We start from the raw sequence: 13,008 nt of genomic DNA, 5'->3' as shown, positions 1-13,008 counted from the left end.
TTCCACCATTTCAACCACCAGAGAACAATTTATATGTACCTTTCATATTTCAAATATTTGAGGACTCCAGAAAAGCACAAGGAAGAGAAATTATGCTTAATAATTAGGAGCTGTTGTTTTTTAAAACCAATGTGTCCAGTTTTTATTTTATTATTTTTTTTTAAATCCAACAGGCAATATATTTGCTGGCATCCCAGAAGGCAGTTTTTTGGAATATAAACAGTGGTCTAGATTTACTTTATTATATAAAATCCAAAGCCAGTGGTATTGTAATTCAAAGTAACGGAAATAGTTTTCCATGCATGGAAAAAATGTGAATGCAGTGGCCTGATCCAACTTCCATTAAACTTCAGTGGGAGTTGGACTGAGCCCAAGATGGGATCAAATGTGTGAGCTATTCACTCCTGGGATACTCTGTTTCTAGCCCAGTAATAAAATTTGCTCTACCTTGGATACATCTGAAAAAGACCTTTCCTCCCACCACCCTCACCTCGTGTTCTTGTCCATCCTTCTTGCATCAGTGCTTCAAGGTGTCAGCTCTTGGTGTATGACACCCTCAGGCATTGTTAATGTGTCTAATAGCTCAAAATTACTTCATCTGGCCTTTCTGATAAAGACCACACATTTTAGGGAGTCACAACTCTCCTTGTGGTTTGGCACCACAAATAATTTTGTGGGTGTAAACAACTCTGGGAGCGGAAAAGTTGGCATTGTTAGGACTGCTATTCATCTGGGTGTCCCTGGATATGTCCTTCTTTTTCCACCTAAAATGTTGTCTGGATGGAAAAAAATATGTTTTTTGGCCTTTTGTCCCAGCATTCCAGACCTCTGGCAGGCTGGTTGGAGCCAGCAGTTCCTATTGGACTGGAACCATGTAGTTGATAGGAGAGAAGTGACCATTAGATTTCTTTCCTCTCTCTTTTTTTTTTTTTTTTTTTTTTTTTTTTTTCAGGTTTCAGTATTATAGATTTTCTGGGAATTTTGTATCCAAAAATTTGATCCCAGTGAACTCTAGCTTTAAACTTAATTTCAATGGCACTCACACATAAAAGAACCTCCATAGGGTGGTGGTAAGTATAAAATAAGAGCACAGCCAGACTGGTTTGATGCAATCCAAAGGAAGTCAAAGAGAAAGCTGCAGCAGAACTTCTTATTTCCCATGGAAGATAAAAAGTGGTGGATTTTAAGTTGTGCCTTATTTGATGTACAGAGTGATAGAAAGGGGTGTGGTGGGGCTCGGAGCTGAGCTGAATTCTGAGCTCTGCTGATAATCTGCTTTGTAATTTTCACACAGTTCCTTAATTTCTTTGCATTTTGGCCCCTAGCCTCCTTCTGTATAAAACAAGGAGTGGGATACCTCCTTTTTTCTGTAAAGATCTTTCAGAAACTTGTCTGAAAAAAAGTTTAATTGAAGCCTGAGATTCTCTGCTCATTAACTCTGGCAGGCAGGCAGCTGTATCCTCATTGTGTGGGGACACTCAATTTGGCACAGCAGCACCTTGCAGGGTTGGAGGGGGTTGCTGGGGGGCTCAGCAGGAGCCTCAGAGGGTCTGCAGCAGCAAAACATTGCCCTGGCACAATGCTGGAGGCAGGGCTGTGCTACAAAAGAGAGGTCAGCTCAGGGCTTGTTTATTTATGGGTATTGAAGATCTTGTAGCTAAAGTAAGGCTTAGGGAGGTCAGCCTGGTTTCTGCCTGCTCAAATTCTGTTTGCAGTTTCATGTGGATAAGATACTCACACAGTACTCTGTTATGTGCTGTGGTCTGGTAACTGGCTGCCACATTCCAGCCCTGAAGTTGCTGCACTTCAAGGCTGATAGAAATGGCCACCCTTAAGTCATGTAAAATTACAACATTTTGGGCTTAAAGGCACTGTGCAAATATACTGTTACTGCCAGGCAGTGAGCATGGGCTCCTAAACAGAGCAGAACAGGATGCAAATCTGTCATCATTTTCCAGCTGGCAACTACTGCCTGAGTTAGAGTGGGAATGAATGAGGCCTCAGTGTGCTCTGCTGCAAGGTAAGCTAAGCAATAGCTGATCCCAGAACAGAAACGTTCAGTTGATATTAATCGTGCTACAAAGAACCTCTGAGAGGTTTGTGAGAAAATTTAAATGAGCCTTTTAACACTTCTGAACTTCAGGCCACTTGAACCATTTGGAGGCTCCCATTCTTTGTCCCCAAACAGTCTGTGCCTGCTCAGGGCTCAGTGTAGCAGAGTGGCCTTTTGCAATTCAGGAAACTGCCACGTTGAATCCAGACATGCAGCACTGATGGAACTTGTACTTTCTATATGGACCAAAGTTTGTTCCCTATGGACCCTGAGAAAGCACAAATTGAGCAGATCTTGTTCAGTCATATGAAATCAAACATGCAAGAGTCTCTGTCTGCACACTTGACCCCATCCAGGGAGAACCCTAGTAGGTTTAAATTACACTGCAGGAGCAATTCCTCATCACCTGTGGCTACAAAAATATAGAGAGTATTTTCATCTGCTGACACAGCCACAGAACATCCCAAGGAGACCTTGGGAAATACCTTCCAGTAACTACAGGGCATTTCTCAAGTGTCTGTCACAAGGCTATTCCAGAATCAGCTGCTTATATGGTCATTAGCTTTCATTTAGCTTTTGTTTAACTCCATTTCAGGTTAAAATGTTCCTAGCAGATACTCTGTGAAGGGAAATTCACTGAAGGGCAGGCTGTGAAGGAACTGTCATAGGACAAACACAGCAGATGTGAACATAATCTTAGATCTTCTTCTCACAGGCAGACTGTGGCTGTGTCTAATTTTTGGGACACAGAGATTCATCCATCTCCTTGGTGCAGATGTATCCTGGCCACATTCTAACTCCCTGGCACCAGCACCCTGTGTGCAAAGGCTTGTGGATGCAGAGGCTGTGGGTAGCCTGTCCCAGCTCCAGGCTTTGGGACTGGGCCACCTCCTCCATACCAGCTCTGAAATCTAAATATAACCAGCTCAAAGATAAGCAAAGGTTAAATTTCTGTGCCCAACAGAACATGTACCAGAAAGCACAGAAAGAATCATGATCAGCAGTTGTGAATCCCCAAATAACAATAATAAACCCCCCCAGTATGATACAATGATCACAGTTCCATCCATCAGTCTTCTCTTCCAGGACATGGAGCTGTTACTAAAATCTCTTGTTTCTTAGCTATGTTTGAATGCCAGTTGATTTTTGATTTTTTTTTTTTTAATTAGAATTCAAAAAGGGATGACCTACACGATAGCATTTCCTTGAAGATAGAAAGAAAGGGGGAGCAAACAGGGTCAGGAATTCTCCCTGTGAGCAGAGATAAAATGCAGCAGCCATAAAAAGAAGTACTAAACACTGCCCTGTGACACTCGAGTTGGACCCCTGCCCTAATGTCACAGTTCCCTCTCCGTGTCACCCACGCAATGCAAGTTGTCAGGACTGGCAGCAGTTCCAGCTGTTTGGAATGTGGTGGGTGCACCAGACTTCAGCCGCCTGACTGAGTGGGTGGAGAGGGTGGGGCCCTTGCTGATTTGGGAGGAGAGGAAGACTCTGATAAGGAAAGAAATATAAAGAGAGTGAGCAGAGCTGCTTTGCTGGGAGGCTGCAGTGCCTCCCCCAGGCCATTTTCCCCCCCATTTTCTCCTTTTCCCCCCCATTTTCTCCTTTTCCCCCCCATTTTCTCGTTGTCCCGCATGGTGGCAGCTGTCCTGGGGACGGAAGGGACCTGCCCAGGTATGTTTGCCAAGAGAGATGAAGCCATTTAAAGGCTTGCAGCAGTAACACAATCCTGAAGAAAAAACAAAAAAAGAAAAAAGGTCCAGGCTCTTGCTTACCCTAAGGCAGTTTTATTCTGAATCATCATTTGTCTTGTGGCTGTTCCTAGAGTGCCACATCGCTGTGTCAGCCCTTCACAAGACTCCCAAAACATCCAGATGATGCTGGATGGGGCATTACCATGCCAACACTGCCTTTCAGGGGGAAAAAATGAAAATATGTGGGGTAGACCCAGTGTTGGAGCTAAGTGTAACCCTGTCTTGTCCACAGCCTCAAGGAGCTGCCCAAGGATTTAGCATCTACTTGGCCTGAGCAAACAGCTAGAGCAGTTTTTTAGAGCAGCAGTTCTCTGCAGTTCACTGTGATGATCCTGGCCAGGCTCAGTTTCATTTGCTGCAGGCAAATTTGTATTCCCTTGCTCGGGAACAACAGAGTTAACCAGTAATGACCTGCCAACTTCCACAAATCACAGGGCTGTGTATATAGGACAGACACATTCTGAAGGAATTAAGGCAATGAACATTTTATTACTGCTTCATTTTCTAGGAAACATCTGCAAACGCCAGGCAGTACATAACTCTGGTTTTGAAAATGTGTTTTACTGTATTGCAGGGCACGGCTTTGCTTTTTGATTTCCAGCCTCTTGAACCAGAATAAACTACCCAAATTCCTTTTATTTAATATTTATTGAATCAGTTTTCCTATCTCATTTTCCCTCTTAATTGGCTGCATACACGTTAAGTTATGGTGACAGGAAATGACAGATGAAAATGACATGCAGTTTTTACGTATATTTTTCGTCAATGAAGCTCAAAATATTTTCAAATCATTAGCGCCATTTTACAGAAGAAATCCTGAAAGACAGGGCAGGAAATACTTCATCCGACAGGCACGGGGTGGAGCTGGAGCAGCCACTGCAGCTGCTGCTCCCGTGCTGCTGCCCAACAGCTGCCAAAATACATCTTGATTGATGAGAGAAACCCTAAGTACTTGTAAGAGTGAAAATGTAGTGTTCAGTAACTACCTTGCTCCTTTCACAATAACAAAAATTTTGATGAATGTGCGAGATGGGGCATATTTTAAAGGAGGCAATAGGGAATCATAGTTTTATAAACAGAGTTTTAAGGAATGGGCTGGATGTATTTGTTGTTTGTGGGTATTAGGGATCAAAACAACTCAAATTTTAATTTATAGGGACAATTTTGCTTCCTTTAAGTATCTCGTTCACACTCACTGGTTTGAGCTAAAATTTCTGGGTGTGGGGACAAGTGTATTGGCTCAGCAAAGCACTACAGTACATAGAGCCAAATCACCCAGTTATTCTCCCTAGCAATTGCTAAGATTATCCTCCAACAGAGTAGTGTTCCCTTTGTGTTTTGACTGGTCTCACTGTAGAACTTGTTGGTGGAGAGTTTCCACCATTTTCCCCAAGGACACTGTTTTGGGAGGTGAAATCTCCACATGACAGAGGTTTGCTCGCTGCTCAGCCAACACTTCTCATTCCTTAACAGGGCAAGTTCTTGTTCTCTTTGGTGCTCCCCCTCCATGCTTTACACCAGACACAGGTGTTTGGGCCCTGGACAGGCAGGCCAGCCTATCCAGTGAGGCCTCTTCCCCCTCCTCCAGCTGCCCTGGACACAGGGATGTCCACACCACAGAATCACACACTGGGTCAGGCTGGAAGGGACCACAGTGGTCATCTGGTCCCCCCTCCCTGCCCGAGCAGGGCCATCCCAGAGCAGGTGAGACTGTGTCCAGATGGCTCTGGAATATGTCCCTAAAGGGAGCTTTCACACCCTCTCTGGACATTCTGTTCCAGTGCATGGCCACTTGTACAGTAAAGAAGTCCTTCCTCATATCTAGGTGGAATTTCCTGTGCATCAGTGTCTGCCTCTTGTCCTATTGCCTGGCATCACTGAAAAGAGCCTGGCTCCATCCTCTTGGCACCCTCATCCAGACACATTGAGACCTCCATTCAGGTCCCCTCCCAAAGTGCTCTTCTAGTTAAAAAAAAATAAAATAGATCTCAACTGGCATTTAAACAGAGCTAAGAAACAAGAGATTGTAGTAACAGCTTCAGGTCCTACAGGAGAAGACTGATGGATGGAGGCCATGAGCATATGATCATTGTGTTATAACAGAGGGGTTGTTATTGTTATTTGAGGATTTACAACTGCTGATCATGATTCTTTTTGTCCTTTCTGGTACGAGTTCTGTTGCACACCTTCTCTGCTGTTTGTGGGCAGCTCTGGGCTGTTCCCACAGGTGGCCTGGTGGTCATGGAAGTGCGGGGGTTTCCCCTGACGCCGATTCTGAGAGGAGAGGGTGGCACTGCCTGCTCAGGGCACACAGGAAGCAGCCAAAAGGGGAACTCCCCTCCAGCCTGGAGGCCATCGCTGGGGCTGGAAACTCCCTTCTTTGCCAATGCCTTCTGTTCTTTAGCCACAACAGTCCCACGTAGCAATACAGGCTGGGGACAGAGTGTCGGATTATCAGGTGACCCCAGCATCTGGGAAGAATGATGTGCATAACTCCATGATATCAGAAGGCTAATTAATTACTTTATTATATTATATTATATTATAACTATTTAAAGAGATACATACTATACTACATCATACTTACTTCTAACTAACTACTGGAAAACCTGTGGCTGTCAGCCAACAGTCCCAACACACACACACATGTGGATCCAATTGGTCAATGAATTAAAACACTATCACCAGAATCCAATCGAGCAATCCCTTCAGGTAAATAATCTTCCAACACATTCCACATGTTCAAAACAACAGGAGCAGCAAGCAGAGATAAGAATTGTTTTTCCTTCTTCTCCATTTCTCTTTGTTCAGAGGGCATGTGAATACCACAGCAGAGTGGTTGGAAAGCCAGCTGGAAAAGGACCTGGGAGCGTTGGTCAACAGCCAGGTGAACGTGAGCCAGCAGCGTGCCCAGGTGCCCAAGGAGGCCAGCGGCATCCTGGCCTGGATCAAGGAGATCGTGGCCAGCAGGAGCAGGGCAGTGATTGTCCCCCTGTACTGGGCACCGCTGAGGGCACACCTCGAGTGCTGTGTCCAGCTCTGGGCCTTCACTTCAGGAAGAACTTTTTGGTGCAGGAGCAAGTCCATATGGCAGCAATGAAACTGGTGAAGGGTCTGGACACATTTCACAAGGAGTGGCTGAGGGAGCTGGGGCTGTTTAGCCTGGATGAAAGGAGGCTCAGGGGAGATCTCATGGATCTGCAAAACTCAGGAGGGTGCAGCCAGGTGGGGGTCTGGCTCTTCCCCAGGCAACAGCGACAGGAGGAGAGCACACAGTCTTAAAATGCCAGCTGAAGGCTTAGGTTGGACATTGGGAAGAACTTCTTTACAGAATAACAATCGAGCTGCCCAAGGAGCCGGGGGAGTCACCGTTCCTGGAGGTGTTTACGTTAAGAGTGAACATAGTCTAGACAACATGGTGGTGTGTGGCCACAGGCCGGACCCGATATCTCAGAACTCTTTCCCCACGGATTCCAGGAATCTGTTCCCGGGAGGGAGTGAGTGAGGGGGGTGACCCCGGGCCCCGCTCCGCTGCGGCTGCGCGCCCTCAGCGCCGCCTCCTCCGTGCGCGGCCCGGCCCGGGCCCGCCGCGCGTCCTTCCGGCCCCGGGCGCGCAGCCGCGGCGGCGCCTCCCGCATTGGCGGCGGCGGCCTCGTGCGATGGTGACGCCGTAGGGCCGGAGGAGGCGGCGGCCGGGCCGGGCGGGCGGCGGCGGCGGCGGCAGCGGCGGCCGCGGGACGGGGGCGGCGGCAGCACCTCCGCCGGCCGTTGCCAGGTGAGCGAGCGCCGGGCAGCCGCGGCCGCGCTCCGCTCCGCGGGGGCTGCGCGGCCTGGCCGCGGCCCGCGGGGCCGGGGCTGCCCGCCCGGGCGTGCGGCCGCTCTTCGGGGCGGCGGGAGGGACCGCGGCGGGCGGGAGGGCTGGAGGGCGGGCGGCCTGCGCTGGTGCCGCTGCTGGCGGGGCGGGAGGCGGGCGGAGGGCGCGGGCCGGGCCGGGCCGGGCTGGGCTGGGCCCTGCGGGCGAGCGGAGCCCTCAGGCAGCGGGAGCGCTCGGGGCACGGCGGAGCACCGGGAATCGCCGGCTGCGGGAGGAGGCTTTGGGCCAGGGGAGCGCTCTAAGTGGGTCAAGAGCACCGTAAGTGGGTCTTGTTTATAGCCTTCCGTGCACTTGTTGCTTGTGAGGGCAGGGAAATCTGCTGCTGCGCCTGAAAGCTTCTTAGGGAGGCAATAGAAGTAATAATTCCTCCGCTTGCACAGTGTGGGAGCCCTTTTTGACAGCAGAGTGTTTTTAAGTGCTTATATCTATAAACACTGGAGTTACCGACAGTAGATAATGTAATATAAATATTTGATATTAGGGTAAGCACAGTTTGGATATTCTCAAGTGGCATCAGAAGAAACTTTTTAAAAAGTTTTGCTGTTTTTTTTTTTATTCCTGAGAGAATCAGGTGTTCATCTCTTGTTTGCTTGTGATGAACAACAAAGACGTTGAAACATATGGTAATGGGCTGGAAAACAAAGAAGAGATGACAGCTGTTCTTCTTTGCTGGGGTTTTCAAGCAGTGTTAGTTTCTTCTTGTGTTTGTCTTAGCCTTACAAGTCGGATGATTCTGTGGCTCCCGTAGATGTGTGGGCATTTGTTTTGAGAAAACCATTAATATTAAATTAGAACTTTTAATTTTTTTATTTTTTGTTTTACGAGCTTTGTCACTTTGTGTATGTAAACTATCATGCACTTGTCACACAGCAGAAATCTTTTAGATGTTACCTCTCGTTTAAAGAAACTTTGTGTTCTTCACTGCAGCATTGAAGCTTTTCAGGCAGCTCAATTGCCTTGTGTATCACAACCGTGTTGTGTATTTTTAAAAATTGATTAAATTGTATGAAACTGTCCAGGCCCTCTGGGCAAAGCCTTCTTGGCATAATCTGGCTTTGAGTTGATGTCTTCGAGTGTAATTTAAACGCCTGTTTTCACTCCCTTGCTGTAGTCAGTGTCAGGGAGTATCGAATTTCTGCCTTCATCCTGGCTCCGGGCTTCACAGGTCTGTTCTGGAAGTCAGTGAAGAGCTGTGTGCTGCACAGCACTCAGAGTTGTGAAAATCCTCAGAGTCCTTGTTGTAGTATTTCAGTGTGGAGGTGCTTGTTTGCTGCACAACCTTACTGAGACTACTTCAGCTGCTGTAACAGAGCAAAACATGTTTGTGATCAGCAAAAGTAGGCGTTGTGTCTTGGAGTTATGGGTGCAGCCCGATCGTGAAACATGGCCAGTTTTCCTTGTTATCTTTGGCTGTGACCTAGCCTTGTTTATAGCAGAGAGGAAGTTTGTGTTATGAGTTCCTTTTTTTCTTTTCCTATGGGGTTGCCAGCCACTTGCAGTTCAGATGATTTCCTGCCGTGGTGTTTGCATTATAGGGATAACTTATTAATAATGTGTGAACTTCATCTGTTCTGTGACACTTAAACCTGTAAGTGTGTGTTAGTAGGCAACTTAAAAGGAAGTCGTTGTTGTGTTGGAAGTGTAAGATTAGTTGGTACAATACAGAAATTATTCCCTTGTCTGAGCTGACAACTAAATATGGTTGTGAATAAGGTTGTTGGCAGCTTTGCTGTGAAAGCCATGGAGGATCGCTGCTAATGTGGAAAACTGAATCACAATAAGTGATGGAGGAGCTAAAAGCTGCATCCCAACCTAGCCCAGGTTTTCAGAATGATCCTTTCTGAGCGTAAATCAGATCTGAAAACATAATGTGGTGTGAAGGACAGGAGTGTATTTTTGGCGTACTTCAAGCAAAGCCTTTCATGGTGAAAATTTCTCCAGCATATTCGTATATATTATATGTGTATTCTCAAATATAGATTTAAAGTGCCATGGGTAGAGAAGCTTAAATTGTCTTAAAGAGCCAAGAGAGGCAGACCCATGGGGCTTTCCATCATCCCACACCCCAATGGACTTGAGTCAGTGCTGCTGAGCTGGTGACATTGCCATGAGTGTGGCAAGTGGCTAGTGAGCAGGGGTTTTGGCAGTGTGGGTGAGATTCAGACTGAAAGGCTGACTCCTGGAACACAGGGTTGGAAGGCTGAGCTTTGCAAAGCCTGTGCTTGCTCTAGGCAAGCGTTTCTGTAGGTCTGTGATGAAGGGAAATTAATGGGAATTGGCAGGGCATGTAATGCCAGTGATTTTAATGCTGGGATCTCTGCTGTTATCTCATGTCTTCAGTTACATGTTCAAGGAGCTGTGTCAAGCATTCATGTACAAAAGATACTCAATATTAGGCACTTAAAATGTTGCAAGTTTTATGGGTTTTTGGATTGCATAACCATATTGTCCAAGGCACTGTGCAAAGCACAAGGCTGGCTTTGGTCAGTGGACATGCTGTTTGTGCATGGGGGAAATCTTGATAAGGAAACTTCGTGAGGTCGTTGGATTATTGTGCCATCAGCAATTCAAATCCTTGAACAGAAGTAGTTCTGAAATGGAAATAGCAGTTTTGAGTATTTATGATTTGAAAGTGTCTGTCTGAGTCATTCAGTGAATTTTCTGACAGACGGTGTTGGTAGAGTTGACAAGACGTTGCCCAAGATAATGGTGGTGATTATGAAAAAGTGTTTGGGACAGTGTTTAAGGAAGGGACTATTAAACTATTGTTTTCTCATAGAACTTGTTTTAAATGCTTTGTCCTTTTACAAGGTGTATTTCAGCTTGTTGTGGTTCACATGGTGCCTGTCTTTAAAGCACTGTTTGTCAAGAGAATTTTTAACAAAGAAGCTGGTTTTCAAAACTAAAGAATATGGAAACAAATAAGATTCTAGTTCCAATTCTTCAGGAAACTGATTCCTGAAAACATTTTGAACTTTTATTTGTTTATTTGAATATGCTCCTACTACTGGAACATTTCACTTTTGAAGTAGGATGTTGCAGGTCAGTGTGTAAGCTAATAAGAAGCAGGAGGTGAGTTGTTTTCGCACAGTTCCTGTTACAGAGCTTTGAAGAGAGCAACCTCCTGCCTTCTGGGTTGTGGAGTGTGAGATGCAGAGTTTCCCCATCATCTAACTATAAAATTGAACTTGCCCAGTGATTACATATATTTTCTGGGAAGTTTGTCTCAATGGTTTGACATAAAAAATATAATCTTAGCCCAGCTTGACGATGAACCTGAAGGTTCCCTTTGAGGAGAGGGTGACAGACTTTGTGTTTGCAGAGGCTGCTCTCCACCGTGGCTCGTGGCAGCTGGGGAGGTGAAAAGCAGGCAGCCTCTCCCAGGAAAGGGGGTGCCACACTGCTTGTGCTGCTGCTACTGCATTTGAGAGACAGCAAAGAACTTGAAGTGAGTTGGCAAAATTAACGTGCTCAGAAATATGAAAAGCAAATATTATATGTTTAAATAGTATTTTGCTTTCTGGTTTAACATGATTGCTCGTGTATTCTGGAGTTGCAGGTCTCTGCTGCTCTGTTGGTGGGGGAGAGGGTCTCTCTTTCTGACCAGGCAGGATTCTTTGGACTTCTGTGAACTACATGTGTGTCAGTGATTTTGGGACATCTCAGGGCTGTCCTGTGGTTGAACTGACTGCAGAAAAGGTTTTTCAAACATATAGGTGGATGTAAATTTCACAGGATGCATAATTGTTAGTGTAGAAAAATGTGCTGCATGGTTCGGATGGATTTGAATAGCTGTGAAAATGCACTGGAGTCTGCTGGGATGTGCCAGCTGCTGTAGCTCTCTGTGAACAGGACTAATTAGGCCCTTGTGAGAACAGAAAATAGTCAGGCACTATTTACAGGAGGGAAGTGTTGGAACAGCAGAGCTGTAATCATTTGCTGTGAGGTACCTTCAGGCAGCAGTGGGAAAGAGAGCAGACAATTTACTTGCAGAATGGGCTGAAAGTCATATCTGAATACTCAGAGTGGGTATTTCAGTGTTCTGCCAGCACATCTGAGTGCATTGCAAACCTGCTACAGGAAAGGCTACTTCCTTTCCCCCCCTGCTTTATTCTCTTCTTTCTGCTAGTATTATCTCAAAATGCTAAATGTTCATGTTTCTCACCTAATGGTGAAAACCAAAGGTACACCAGGTATAGATGTCAAAATGTTACAGTGTTGCCTGCATTTGAATAGATCCTGTGAGAGTGGTTTGCTTTTGTCAAATGGTTGTTTTTCTGAGGGAGTCTGTGATCATCTGCATGTATTCCAAGATAAGGTGTCACTAGGCTGCTGTATCACAAGTACTCCAAAGCAGTTTCTCATATCTGTTCATGTAGTTTTCCTCCTTCTCTTCTTCACCAAATTAAATGCTCTTTTTCCCCAACACGTTGGTTCCATCTGCTTAGAGGATTGCAGAGACTGCCATTCTTTGTTTGAAGCCAAGGTCAATTGTGCTGCTCTGTTTGGGTCTAGAAGATGACAATTTATGTGCTGTGGAATTTTTTAGGAGCTCACTGGATGTGTTAAGCAGTTCTACAACTTCTAGATAAGGGTCATTTTGCTGGTAGGAGCCTTCAGTGGGCTTTTCTCTGTTTTAATGACAGCACTCTGGAGAGGTTCCTGTTTTAGCTCCTTACTGATGGATTTTTATTTGTCAAGTTTGATTTTTCTCAAAATGTTGTCATAAGTGTGTGTTAGTAAATTGGATGTTTATGGATATTTAAATAACAGGCTGTTCCTTGAGGGAATGAGCCATGGGCCTTCCTGCTAAAGGAAATATTTTCTTCATGTAATTCCAGACTTCATTGAAGGCCCTTACTTGTGCTCCTTTGATTTCTTGTTCAAACTGTTTGGTAGGTGATAGTAAATTTTGGGAGATAAGGACTTCAAGATCCCATATGTCTCTACATTGTTTCTGTGTATTGTAACATGCAGGACTTGTGATGGAAATGAGATAGTTGAAGGGAAGCAGTAAAAGCTGGTTTTTGAGTGCAAATACCAACTCTGGCTGCTTAGATTAAATCTGAATGGTGGTAAAAGAACAATGTGCTTTGCAAATTGTGTTAGTTTAAGAATTATTTGTGTGTCTCTGTATTCTCTAGAATGGCATGTGGCATTGCAAGGCTGGTCACAATGTTGCACTGTTCTCAATATTAATCTTTTAGGCAAATAGTTTTTTGCTTTAATGGAACATGATTGTAGAAATAAAAGTAAGAGCCTATTCATAATTTTTATTAAAGTAGATATGTGACAAAGTGCCAACTATTGGCTTTCTGCCTGCT

At 45.4% G+C, this 13,008-nt stretch overlaps 1 protein-coding gene across 3 annotated transcripts in view; it reads left to right on the top strand.

Annotated features, from left to right (window-relative positions):
* Positions 1 to 7,521: 7,521 nt before the first annotated feature.
* The window catches only part of ADIPOR2 (adiponectin receptor 2), a 44,389-nt gene continuing 38,902 nt past the window's right edge, over positions 7,522 to 13,008 (top strand). The window contains exons 1-2 of one of the 3 annotated variants that reach the window (XM_058023094.1): positions 7,558 to 7,585; positions 11,007 to 11,132. The gene's annotated coding sequence lies outside the window, so the exon portion shown is untranslated. Of the gene's footprint in view, positions 7,586 to 7,921; positions 7,943 to 11,006; positions 11,133 to 13,008 lie in introns of those variants that run through there. The other 2 variants (XM_058023092.1, XM_058023095.1) reach the window with 2 other exon arrangements.

The sequence above is a fragment of the Melospiza georgiana genome, chromosome 4 (genome assembly GCF_028018845.1).
Source record: "Melospiza georgiana isolate bMelGeo1 chromosome 4, bMelGeo1.pri, whole genome shotgun sequence".
Taxonomy (NCBI): Eukaryota; Metazoa; Chordata; class Aves; order Passeriformes; family Passerellidae; genus Melospiza; species Melospiza georgiana.
This window is presented reverse-complemented; position numbering and strand designations above follow the sequence as displayed.